The 14,711-nt window shown below is 34.6% G+C and overlaps 1 pseudogene; it reads left to right on the top strand.

Moving 5' to 3' along the window:
- The first annotated feature begins 11,304 nt into the window (after positions 1-11,304).
- LOC112635880 lies at positions 11,305-12,884 on the top strand (annotated as a pseudogene).
- Positions 12,885-14,711: the final 1,827 nt, after the last annotated feature.

Below are 14,711 nucleotides of genomic sequence, written 5' to 3'. Positions count from 1 at the left end.
ATTGGAAAATCTTGTTGATTCCCTTACATTTGAAAAATTCACTTATAAATTCCAACTACTTAAAAACTGAGTCTCTTCTAATATGGTGGAAACAGATGTCTCTGGAGTGAAAATAAATTCTGTATTTCCAAGTGACATTCATATCTGTGGCAGCACTGGCAGCAGGAAATGAGTGAAGGATGATATTTGGAGGCAGAAGGTTAATATGACAAGTCATGAGAAGGTATGTGGAGTAATAAATGTAGTAACACATTTTTTTAGACAGTGATATGCTCTCCAGAAATCTGAGAATAAATTAACCATTAAGGCCAGGTATATAAAGAGCTTCATACATAGATCCTAATGCTTTTGAGGTATTATGAATCATGAAATTCTTTTAACCTGACATAGACTTGTATCACTTGCTGCTGAACTGCCTAATGCTATAAGCAGGTGGGGATTATGCTAATAAGTCACACTAAGAACTCTTGTGAACATTTCTTTGACAAATATGTTAATACTTCATTTTGGGGTAAATTGGATTTCTAAATGTGTGAGTAAAAGATAAAGTCTGGATGATTATTCTTTTCAGAGAAAAATAAGGATAAATTGATGGGTATTAGCCCAAAAACCTCTTTAAGGCAAAAGAATCTGATTTAAGAAAAATATTTTAAGTAATTTATCTTGATAATTACTTCTTTCTTTACCTTTGTGTTTGAGGGATGACCATTTTGTATTTTACTAATTTATTTAGCAGCCAAAAAGCAAATTAAAAGCTGTTTTTAGTTTTTAATTGTTAGGATTAATTCTTTTAAAATAAACCTGTCTTTTTAAAGCTTAAACTTGTCATAGTGAGATAAGAAAAGGATATATTTAGAAGGAATTGAAATTTGCAAATTTAAACACAAGTACTTGAGAATTTAATTTTAGATATAAATGCAAAGTTCATTTAATCAATAATTCAGTTAAATCCAACCATAGTATGTGGATAGTATAATATCACAGAAATTTGATGACCTTAGTTTTCTCATTTTGAGGACACCTGTAACTTGATATTATAGGTTAATAGATAACAAAATTTTTGTTACATTTGTGACTGCTTAGTTTCAATTTAAGAGGAAATATAAGATGAAATGTTTGATGCTCAGTACCTACAAAGGCTCTGTGAAATACTTTGGTGTCTTTTTGTCGGTGATTTATTTAAGACAGTTTTGCTAAATGCCAATGACAGTGGAAATAAAATTACCTCAAAATAAAGTTGTTTGCTTTTATCTCACTGAGTGATTGGTTTTACAGCATTTTCATTAACTCAATAAAGGAGAACTGGACCATCTATACTTGTAACTATTATAAAACTAATTTGGCAAGTTCTCAAGAAACAAGAAAATCTGACCTTTTAATTTGTGATTTTAGGTTGCATTTTTTGTGAAATTACAAAAAGATTTAGGAGTTAGAAGCCTGAAAGAAGCAGCAGTGCTTCATCTTGAAAATGTTTTACTCTAAAGTAATAAATGTCAAATTGAATTAATAGATTAAAATTTAGATACTTTACAAAGTAACAGTTGATCATGAACAATAGTTACTAAAGTAGCAACAAAATTTATGTAGAGAAGAAAAAAGAGAAAAGACTCATGTTATCTAACAAAAAAAAAATGTACCTTATAATTGAGTCACAAAATACAGAACGGTGAAAGAACACCGTTGTATATTAGAATATTTTTTATCTCGCAAATGTATCATATCCCATAAAATGGCAACAAGGAGATCAATTCTGGATCAAATTCTGGAATGTAGCTGTATTTTATCGCTGATTCATTCATCAAATCTTTACTACTTATCATGTGCCAGGCTGATGTGGACAACCAAGATAGTTTCTCCAATTCAATAAGCTTTCAGTGAAATTTGCAGCAACTCAGGAGGACCGATGTGGATGTAAGAAATGTGTAGATGGCCAATAGCAGTGCATTTTTCTTTGTTTGTTTGAAAGGATGTGTTTAGTATTGAAAGGATGGATCAAAGAAAGAATGGCAATTATAATAAAATGACCTTGAAATAATGGAGCTTGGGCTGGTTTATGTCTGAACCCTTGACACCCCTGGTTTAGCCCACCTCCTTGTTTCTCTTAGCATACACCTCTATTAGACTTTCTTTAAACACCCCATTGTTACTCTTTTTTTTAAATTGTATTTTATATATATGTGTGTGTATATGTATGTGTGTGTATGTACTTGTTTGTCTTCTAAATTTATATGTATATTTACATACACAGATTATATATATATATAAACTCAGAAGATACACATATATAAGAAAATGAAAGTATTCTTGCCACCTCTTTCTTTCAACCATCTAAGTCCCTTTCTGCCAGCAACCAGTTTTAATTTTTACAGGCAAATATATATATATATATTTATTTATTTATATAGATAATATTATAGATAATATATATAATATTATATAGTAATATATAATATATATACACACACAATGTTTTATTTCTATTTTTATATAACTGATGGAATACTAAATATACTCTCTTGAACCCTGCATTTTTCACATAATAATGTATCCTAGAGATTGTTGTATATTAGAATGTAAAAAAAATTATTATTTATTTTTAAGCCTAAATTTTATTCCATCATTGGAATGTACTGTAATTTTTTTAACCAGATGAACATTGATTATTAGGTTATCATTTTTACAAAAAAGCTGCCCTAATTTGGTGACTAACCATAAATTTTAATTTGATTCAAACGCAATTTTAAACTAAATTTGTTTTTAATCTAACTTTGAAAATACTAAATTGTAGGCCGGGCGCAGTGGCTCAAGCCTGTAATCCCAGCACTTTGGGAGGCCGAGACGGGCGGATCACAAGGTCAGGAGATCGAGACCATCCTGGCTAACACGGTGAAACCCCGTCTCTACTAAAAATACAAAAAACTAGCCGGGCGAGGTGGCGGACGCCTGTAGTCCCAGCTACTCGGGAGGCTGAGGCAGGAGAATGGCGTAAACCCGGGAGGCGGAGCTTGCAGTGAGCTGAGATCCGGCCACTGCACTCCAGCCTGGGCGACAGAGCGAGACTCCGTCTCAAAAAAAAAAAAAAAAAAAAAAGAAAATACTAAATTGTTCTCAAGATCAAAATTATAAAATCCTTCTAGCATCATTAGTTTTAAAGTTGTAACTATGTTCTCCCTGAAGACATTAGTAATGATACAAATTGGTAACATTGTATAATGTGTACTGTTCACTGTGTTTAAATGTTATATAGTTTTATTCTAACAATAATACTTTGAGATGGTTATTATTTTTATCTTTAATTTATAAATGAAAAAAATTAATCCTAGTGAATTGAAGTAAGTGTCCTATGGTTACACCACTAATAAGTGATGAAGCAACATTGAGAACCAGAGAATCTAATTCTAGAGCCAACACTTTTAAATATTAAACTCTGTTATCTCACCAAATACAATACATAAAAAGAGTCAGGCAGAGGTAGAGTTGCATTCTTCTCTATGATGATGAAGATGCACATACTATGACATACGACTTAAAGTAATTACAAAGAAATAACTTGGTACATTTTTTGACAAGCTATTAGGAAGTCACATGTCAATAAATTAAAAAAAAATTAAAAACCAGACTAGCCAACATGGTGAAACCCTGTCTCTACTAAAAATAACAACAAAAACATCATCAACAACAACAACAACAGCAAAAATTAGCCAAGCGTCATGGCAGGTGCCTGTAATCCCAGCTACTCAGGATGCTGAGGCAGGAGAATAGCTTGAACCCAGGAGGTAGAGTTTGCAGTGAGCCAAGATTGCACCATTGCACTCCAGCCTGGGTGACAGATCGAGACTCTGTCTCAAAAACAAAAAAAAAAGGTGAATTATATCAAATATTCTAAGTCAGTCTTTATTTATACAAATCAACCCAGGAGGTGGAGTTTGCAGTGAGCCAAGATTGCACCTTTGCACTCCAGCCTGGGTGACAGATCAAGACTCTGTCTCAAAAAAAAAAAAAAAAAAAATTATATCAAATAATCTAAGTCAATCTTTATCTATATAAATCAGAACAGAGATAAAGTGTTTCAGCTTTTTAACATTTTTGTTGATTCTTTTCTAGCTATCTTTGGAAGTGGCAATCATATTGCTACTAAACATTTCTAATATCAATGGTCTCATATATTAATATGTGCTGTACTTTATGTCTAACCATATGTTTAATAGAAATGCTAGCTTATAAAAAATTTCCACTGTATAGTAATGACCATGTGTTCAGAAAATATTATATGTACATCTATCTATCTATCCATCCAACCCCATTTTTACATGACCTAGTTTGAGTGGGTGGTTTTACACTCCATCACACACAAGTTGGCCTAGAACAGTGAGCATCAACGATTACCTTCTGCTGAATCCCTGTATATAGCCCCAACTCTCTGCAGAATTGTCAAGTAGGAGAAATGTGTCTTTTGAAGTTCTAGTCTCTTTTTACACTATCATTGCTTCTCCAATGGACATGACTGCTCCCTGGCCTTCAACGTCCTAGTAATTTAACCTTATTTTTGTTAATGCAGTATTTGTTTTGAGAAATAATTTAATAAATTATATAGTTCTCAGAATATACTGAATTTTATTAGTGCAAAGTCATTTTGCCATTTTTGGGCTTCGCTAACATGTAACTTCCACTTCTGTGTCAGGAAATTCCCAATTATGTGTTTTGACAGTTTGAAAGTGTGCCACATTGCCATTTGCACTCAGGTACACCTTCTTCCTCTTCTAGGGCCCCCCATTTATCACAAGGGCTGGAAATTTGGGAACTATATTTTCCAGAATCCTTTCGTAGATGATTTTTCCCTGTAGTCAAACAATGAGACATTACACAAAATTGGAAAAGTTGAAAGCAACGAGAAGCTCTTTTCCTCTTCCAGCAATGGCAAGTCAATAACGGGCTTCTGCAGAGATTGCTTTAGGAACATCATCTAAGAATTCCACCACAAATTACCTATCCCAATACTACAGGCAACTGCAACTCCTGACCAATATCAGGTACATCCTGAGATCCTCAGGGATGGAAGTAAATCTGAAAGCTGGAGGCAGTTCCCCCATGACTTTGTCATTTCATGCTGTCCTGTGGTTTTCTAAGTGCCTAAATTCGTGTCTTAAATACTATTTTATCTGAAATGTCTAGACTCAATCCTCTGTTACTCACTATTCACTGACTGATACAAAGGAATTTCTACTTTTTGGTATCAGTGTAGACAAATCCCACTTCTCTCTTAGGTCTTAGAGATAGGGGCTTAAGCACGTGAGTTAGCCTTGTCTATTGCTCCTTTCTGGGAAGCCACGATAAGTATTAGTTAGAATCCACTGGTGGAGTCTTAATGGTAGTGTTCAGAAGCAGAAGTTGCAGTATACAACCATTGATGTATACTGTTATTATTCACAGCTTCCATTTTCATATTCAAGCAGTGACAATACTTGATATTTTATAGGTTTGCTCCTTATAGACAATCAGTAATGTAATATCCAGGCTAAAAAATTACTGATTTTTTTCCTAAAAAAAGGTTTTGTGCTCTTTAAACATTTTAAAACTACCTTAATGTTGGCCAATTTTCCATGGCTGGTTTTCTCCTATATTATCAATTGTACATATTTCCAATAGATTTTATTTTTCCTTTCTTAAGAAAATGAGAGGCAGTTCTGTTGCTTGCACACAAGTTTTGTTGCTGATACAAAGGGCGACAGATAAGTCATGTCATCAGATCTATTGCTAATTATGGAATTTCATATAGCAATCTTTAAAGTATCATGTTCGAGAAAACTGAAAATATGAAGGTGAGTAGGTTCTAAAATGACTCCTGAAATTACACCATATGCATGTGGGCTTACTACCTATCCTGTTTTATATAAGAAGTGGTCTCTGTTTTAAGAGACCTCTGTTTTAAGAGATTAAGGTCATAGCATCAGTGTCACTTTTTCCCCTAGAGAGGTAGAAACCACAGGTCCTTAGAATTTGGCCTGGGGATATTCCTGAGGAATAATTAATAAGTTTATTTTGGACAGCAATAGTAAAACTTGCATGATTGACTTATTTTAAAGGAAGTTTTCAAAGCAATAGAAGATAGACAATGAAATATGTCATTTAAAAATTCTCTAATTTTAACTCTGTGATATGTTTGCTTTAGACTTAATTCAGAACCCATCTACTATTTAATAATAAAATAATTGTCAAAATATTTTTTAAAATTATGTAATTAATTGGCCCTATTTTCACTTGTTACTAAAACATGCTATTTATTTTTTCTTATGCTCCTTTAAAGACAATAAATCTAATCAATTTATTTTCCATACTTATTTTAAACTACACAGTTGAAAAAAAATTATACATTTCCTTCAAAAGTTTTCAACTCTTGTTCCCAAACTGAATTCTCTGTAACTCTAATATAATGCCTCAGAAAATTTTGTCCTACTTCAGAGCAGGACAATAGAATCCTTAATAAAGTCTACATTCTGTTAACATGTATTTTCCTTTAACTTTGTTAGACTTTTATTTTTCCAATTATCAATGTAATAATTTTTTGCATTTTTATTGAGTTTCTTCTCAGGTTTTAACATTTTTCAGTTTGTGTTTTATCTTAATATCAGATTAATTTAGTATGGAACCTCAAAATCAGACATTTTTAATGTTTTGGCTACATAAACACCTTTAAGAATCTAGTAGTGAGCTCACCTAGTTATTCTATAATGTTGACTTCAGTAAAATTTCAGTCTTTTACAGGATATTCTGCTCATCACAAAATGCTCATTAGTTGAAGCATTCAAATATACATTTAAATATCATTAAAGTAGATCAGCCTAATAAAACAAATATAGCTGGCTATATAGACTGTAGCTTAAAACTCTTGCTCTAAAATAATATCCTAATTGCAGATGTTATGCCAAGTGAAATAAGGCAGTTACATAAGGACAAATATTCTATGATTTTTCTTACATAAGGTTCCCTGAATGCTCAAAATCTTAGAGATGAAAAGCAGAAAGGTGGTTGTCAGAAACTGGGCAGGGAGTGGGGGAGGTGGGATGGAGAGTTAGTATTGAAGGGGTACAGAGTTTCAGTTAGGGAAGATGAAAATTTCTGGAGATGGATGGTAATAATGATTGTACAACAGTGTAAATATATACAGTCTTAGAACTGTACTTAAAAAATAATAAAATGGTAAATTAAAAAAATTGCTGGCTCTTTCACTATATATTTTGTATCTATTAGGAAAGTTTCCTCTAAATTTAACAGTTCCAAAGTAGTTCTGAAAAATAATTTTTAAATGTCATACATATTTAATTTTCTTAGGTTTCCAATTAGTAGAAAATCTGTAGTATGTGGATTTATTAAAACTCATTAATTCAGTCATATTTAACCAACTTGTTCCAATGACAACCTGTGTTTTTTTTCACTTTTATGCTCTGTTAGTCAATTTATTTCACTTAGTTGCCTGTCAATTTGGGTGCCAGAATTTCTCACAAATACTTAATTGCCACCTGGAAGATAAACATTTTCTTTTCATTTTAACTACATTGACATATTGTGAAAGTGCTCTAGATTTGTTAATATCTTTAAACTTATTTCTCTCCCTGACCAGGCGGTTATTATTCACAGCTTCCATTTTCATATTCAAGCAGTGACAATACTTGATATTTTATAGGTTTGCTCCTTACAGACAATCAGTAAGCCATCCATTTCACCTTATTTGTATTAATTCAGGTTAAAATGAATATAATGTTACTTCACTTATTTATCCTTAGTAACTAATAAGTATAGTTTATGTCTTTAAAATTAATTATTTTATTATTATTACAATCAGCTAACATCTGTAGAAGGTTAGTACATCATGGCTAATATCACAATACTCTGCTACGTGAGCTATCTCACTTATAACTTCACAATGATATCACCATTAAAAACAAGGTTGACTGAGTGTGCAATTGTGTGTGTATGTGTATGTGTCTTGTGTAGTGTGTATATGTATTTGACTTGAGGTCACTAATGCTTTATGGATTTCATAAAACAAATGCAAATGTTGTAATTTTTTGTTCTTAACAGTGACAATGTAAGGTACATACATTTTTCCCCCCAGGAATATTCCATTCTTCGCATATTTTTATGATTTTTTTTTGTAATTTGCCTCTAAGCTTAGACAATAAATGACACAGAAATTTAGGTTTTTTATTTTGAATCCACATCTCATTCTTTACCTACACCTGTAATACCAGTGAGCTCACCTAGTTATTCCATAATGTTGACTTCAGGAAAATTTCAGTCTTTTACAGAACCACTCACCTTCAAATGAACACACCTTGCCCTTTATGAAGTTACTTATGATGCTTTGAAGAATATTTTGGGAATGTGAAACTTTATGCGACGTTTGATTAGAAAGGAAGCCTCACATAGAAGCTAAGAATACAAACCAGGGGGTCAGACGGACTTGAGTACTAGTCACAGCTGCACCCTCAGACAAGTCAACAACTTCTGTGGGCCTCAGTTTTCTCATTTAAGATATGGAGATATTCCCAAGTTATAGTGTTCTTATGAGAATTAAATGACCTCATCCATAGGTCCCACTGAACTTAGGATGTGATAAGCCCTGAATAAATTGCAGCCCCTCTTTCTCATACACATGCTTGATGGCATGAAAACACTGGCACAGGCATTACCTGAATGCCTTCTTCTCTCAGACACCACATAAGAATTTTGTCCTTGATAAATCCATTCCTGTGCTTTTGTGATTGAACAAGTGGATGAAAAGAAAACAGAAGCTCATAAAGAGATGGAGTGAAGAGGGCTGATTCTGGAGGTGAGGGTGGTGTTGGGAGAAACCCAAGACAAACAGCTGTGAAGGACAGTAGGTTTGAAAGAAGGAAAAGGGGAGAGTACAGCACTACTAATGAGGACATGTGTACATTGTGTGGAGTTTATGAGATGTATTTATATATTATTTTTTTAAACAATACTTTTGTCGTATCCTTTGATCAACATCTCCCTACCTACTGCCCCAACCCCCCACATAGCCAGAACCACTATTCTACTCCTTGCTTTTATGTATTCAACATTTTTTAGATTCCACATTGGTGAGATCATGCGGTATTTGTATTTCTGTGCCTGGCTTGTTTCACTTAACATAGTGCCCTGCATGTTCATCTATATTGTCACAAAGGAACGGATTTCCTTCTTTTTGTTAAAGCTGAAAAGTACTCCATTGTGTATAGACACTATATTTTTTTTTCTCCATTCATTCTTTGATGGACATGTAGACTGACTCCATATCTTGTCTACTGGGAATCATGCTGAAAGAACATGGGACTGCAGATGAAATTTTTCTTGTTTGAAAATCAGTATTATGATGCTCATATAATACTTTAAGAACACCAGAGCATAAAATTGAGAGAACTTTGAAAAAGCGAAAAGACTTTTTGAAAATGTTTCTCTTCTGAAAAGGATAAAATACAAAAATGGAGTGAGCACATAAATTATTTTTGGACTAGGTTTCAGAGACAAATGGAAAGTGTAAGCCAAGATGCAGAAAGCAAAAAGGAAAATAAAATTATTTGAAATAGGTTAAAGAAATGTTTCACTTACATCATGGCTAGAGGTAGACAGGTATTTTTCAGGCCTCGATTTTACATGATTTAAAGTACCATCTTTAAGAAAAAGGAATCAAAGTTAGAAAAATAAAACAGAATATTTACTGTGAATGAGAAAAAAATCACAATAAACTAAAACATGACAAATGGCATAATTATAAAATATCTTTATGACCGCATATGGTGGCTCATGCCTGCAATCCCAGTACTTTGGGAGACAGAGGTGGGCAGATTGCTTGAGCTCAGGAGTTTAAGACCAACACGGGCAACATGGTGAAACCCCACCTCTACAAAAATTACAAATATTAGCTGGGCCTGGTGGCGCACCTGTAGTCCCAGTTATTTGAGGGGCTGAGGCAGAAGGATCGTGGCACTGCACTCCAACCTGGGTGACGAAGTCTCAAAATAAATAAATAAAATTACAATATATTTTCCCCTATATTTTGGCTTGATACTATTGATCCCTGTTTTAAATGAAAGAAAATTGTATCATAATTTTTAAAGATAGAAGAAAAAGGTCCTAGCATGGTAGATTAAATTTGTTTAATTGGTGTCTGTGATTCATAAAACCTGCAACTTCAGATTATATAGATATTTGCTGTTGGTTCTAATTTTGCAAGTTTATGTCCTACAAATGAATGAGTTATGGTAAATTTTGTTTTGGGAAATTCCCACTAACAATGGGAAAAAGAGGAGATTTTATATATAATTATGTAGGCTTCACTATCAAGTATGTTACTACAGGAAATGTCATTGTGCATGGGTATTGACCAAAACGAAAACAATCCTACACTTAAATTATTTTCGTATTTGATTAGAAGGATTGTCCACAGACAGCTTTGTGACTTCATTCATGTCAAATTGTGTTTCTCCTCTAGTGCTAACTTCTCCTTAGCTAGATACTATATATATGTGCCCGTGGACACTCTAACACTACCAAACCACAAAGGGACTTGGGAGGAAGGAGAAGTGGTTCTCTTAAACAATTGTTGTTATATGCTCAATTTTGTTTCTCCCTGATCAGGACCATGGAAGAGACTCTTACAAGTAAGAGGCCTTGAAATTTAGAGTTTTGATACCTTAGGGACGTGTCCACTCCTGAATGTAAATCTTGAATTTTACAAGGCAATGAAAAACAACTATTATTTTTAGAAACGCAGTTCCTAAACTGGCTTTAAGGCACCCTGGACACCACAGTAAACTCACAAGGGTGCTGCCAAATATTTTAAATTTTCTTTGGCCCTAGAAGTACCATGAAAAAAAAAAAAAACCCGAGATATTAAAATCATTATGAACTGAGGAAGTTAGAGAAATTTCTTTTTCTCAGACAGTGTAGAGGGGCTTGATTGGTAGTTGAAGACCCTGGTGTTCAGGCGATGTGTTTTGGGCGAGCTTTGCAGTTTGCTGTTGCCATTTTGGAGGATCATGCCTGTCCACATTTTCCACTTCAACTGAATGTTGAGTTACAGTGGATTAAAGCACATTAAAGGTGATCTCATATGAAATGAATCATCTTCAGCTGAGCCAGTTGCTCATGACCAGGTAACTGAGAAAAATAGGAAGATCATTAAGGATGTCAAGCACCCGTCCAGAGTTTGCAAAAATGTTCATTAGCATTGCTCATGGCTGTAATGGCTTATCTAGATTTTCATCTGTATAAGTGCTGAATAGGTTATCTTATAGAATAATGAAATTATTATTTCACCTTGGGAAGACTATTTCCAATGTTATGGTCATAGGGCCTAATGACTCAATGTCAAGCTACCAAAGATCCTGGAACCATTGCTGGTCTCAATGTACTTAAAATTTTCAAAGAGCCAGCTGCTGCTTCTGTTGCTTATGGTGCAGACATAAAGGTTGGAGCTGAAAGAAGTGTGCTCATCTATGACTTAAGAGATGAAATGTTTGACGTGTCTGTCCTCACTCTTGAGAATGAAATATTTGAGATCAAATCTATAGCTGGAAATACCCACTTAGGTGGAGAAGATTTTTGACAACCAAATGATCAAACATTTTATTGCTGAGTTCAAATGCAAGCATAAGGACAGTAGTGAGAACAACAGGGCTGTGTGATGCTTCTGTACTGCTTGTGATGGGCTAATTGCATTCTCCCTTCCAGCACCCAGGCCAGTATTGAGATAGATTCTCTCTGTGAAGGAACAGATATGTATACCTCCATTACTCATGCGCATTTGAAGAACTGAATGCTGTCCTTTTCCATGGCACCCAGGACCCGATAGAGATAGCCCTTCAGGACACCAAACTAGAAAAGTTGCAGATTCATGTTATTGTCCTGGTAAGTGGTTCTATCTGTATCTCCTAGATCCAAAAGCTTCCTCAATAATTATTTAGTGGAAAAGAACTGAGCAAGAGCATTGACCCTGATGAAGCTGTTGCTTACGGTGCAGCTATCCAGGCAACCATCCTATCTTAAGACAAATCTTAAACTGTTCAAGATTTGCTACTTTTGGATTTACTCCTCTTCTCTTTGGTAATGATGCTGCTGTAGAGTCATGACTGTTCCCACAAAATGCAATATACTTTTCTTACCAAGCAGACCCAGACCTTCACTACCTATCCTGACAACCAACCTGTATGCTCGTTCAAGCTTTTGAAGGTGAGAGTGCCATAACCAAGGATAACAATTTGCTAGTTATCCAGGACAAGTTTGAGCTCACAGGCATACTTCCTGCTCCCTTTGCTGTGCCTCAAATTAAAGTCACTTGTGATATTGATGTCAATGTCATCCTCAACATCTCCTTGGTAGGAGGGGTAATAATGCCACATGAACTACAAACTTCAGATATATTATTTAATTTATACCTTAGCAAGTTTTGAGGTTAGGCATTAGAATAATCCCATTTTTAAAAATAAGTAAATCAAGGCTCTTAGGTTAAGTAAACTCTATGGCCTCAGAGTCAGTCATAGGATCTAGGACTCATACAGAGGAGGTTTCAATTTAGTGCGTACACTAACCACTATACTATCCCTTCTCCTGCCCATCTCCATTCTCTCTTCTGTTGCACCTTTTCCACTGTTTGAGCTTAAGTGCCCAAATACTGCCACATCCTGAAAGCAATTTCTATCATAATAAATGTTAAGGAGGCTCTGATGAAAAATTGTACAGCATCGGAATCCTATCTTTGTGATTGATGATGTCGCTGCTTAATTATCTCATTTTCCCAGGTCCTTGATATTGTCAGGCTCTCTCTAAAGGAATCTGCTAAAAGGCTTGGCAAATATCTTGACAGCTATGCATTAACATAAAACTGAAAAAGCATATGAAATTTTAGAGTTTTCACTTTTAAATCTTTATATTACCAGCTTGACATATAAGAGTTATAATTGGACATATTCCTAATAACTTTCAGTAAGAACAAATAATTACATTCTGAAAGATCAACCGCATAATTTTGAAAGGACCAACTTGTCATGGTGAAAATCACTTCTTTCATTCCTTTGCAGTTATTTTTAAGTATTATATAAATGCACTCAGCTCTTCACGGTAATACTTTTGCTTCCTTCTATGGTAATTCATACCTATTACTTAATTTTCCACATGACATTTTTATGAGAGTTGCAGATCTTAGTCCCATATAAAAGTAAAGCATTATTATGTGAAAAAAGAAAATGTAAGCAGATCAAAAGAAAAAGTAAGTTTTTAAACTCAGTTTCTGAGAAGATGTAGTAGACATACTTTCTTTTTTAATTAAAAAAAATTTTATTTGTAGACATTTTTGGGATATATGTGCAATTTTGTTCCATGTGTAGGTTACATGGTGGTCATGTTAGGGCTTTTAGGGTATCCATCTCCTGAATAATGTATATTGTACCCATTAAATAATTTTTCATTATCATGCTAAGTATAGCTAAAAACCCTAGATGTTATCCATAAAATAAATAGGTTCTGACAGGTGAAGAGAAGAGAAGACAGACTGGCTAGGGACCTCAGAACTCAAAGAATAACATGGTGTGAATTTCTTGGATACCCTAGTGTAAGTACGGGAGAAGCTGGCAACAAGGAATTTCTAATGGACTCAGACAAAAAAAAAAGAAAAGAGAAAAGGAAAAAAGCTTCAAGAAAAGACAACTGTGACTAGTCAAAAAACCACTAAGAGGGCAGCCTAGAAAGACAGGAAACTTTTAGATGATTTTATTGATACATAGTGTTTTTACATATTATGAGGTACAAGTGGTATTTTGTTACATGCATAGAATATGTCACTATCAAGGCAGGGCATTTAGAATTTCCATCACTTCGAGCATTTATCATTTCAATATATTGAGAATATTTCACATCCTCACTTCTAGCTATTTTGAAATATATCATACATTTTTGTTAACTACAATCACCCTACTTTACTGTCAAACATTAGGACTTATTTTTTTTTTCTTTTTCTTTCCTTTTTTTGGGGGGTAGACAGGGTTTTACTCCTGTCTCCCAGGCTGGAGTGTAGTGGTGTGCTCTCGGCTCACTACAAACCACAACCTAGACCTCCCAGGCTCAAGTGATTCTCCCTCCTCAGCCTCCTGAGTAACTGAGACTATAGGCATGCACCACCATGCCTGGCTACTTTTTGTATTTTTAGTAGAGACAGGGTTTTGCCATGTTGGCCAGGCTGGTCTCAAACTCCTGATCTCAAGTGATCCACCCACCCGGCCTCCCAAAGTGCTGAGATTACAGGCATGAGCCAACATGCCTGGCCTGGACTTATTTTTTTCTATCTCACTGTATATTAGTACCCATTTGCCAACCTCTCTTCATCCTCCCCTTCACACCCACATCCTTCCCGGCCTCTGGTATCCAGAGTAGAATGATAATTCTACTCTCCACGTCCATGAGATCAGCTTTCTTAGATCTCATATATAAGTAAGTACACATCCTAATTGTCTTTTTGTGTCTAGATTACTTCACTTAACACAATGACCTCCAGTTCCATCCATGTTTTGCAAGTGACATGATTTTTATTCTTGATGATTGCTCTACTCTGCCTAATACAACAGTATGAACTATGGCCCCACCCCCACCTCCACCAGCAAAGGCTAAGGGGAAAGAGACTTCTCCCCTTGCCAGTCTATAATGGAGTGTCTCAA

The sequence above is a fragment of the Theropithecus gelada genome, chromosome 12, assembly GCF_003255815.1.
Source record: "Theropithecus gelada isolate Dixy chromosome 12, Tgel_1.0, whole genome shotgun sequence".
Taxonomy (NCBI): Eukaryota; Metazoa; Chordata; class Mammalia; order Primates; family Cercopithecidae; genus Theropithecus; species Theropithecus gelada.
Note: the sequence above shows the minus strand (reverse complement) of the source record. Positions and strands in the feature narration are given on the sequence as shown.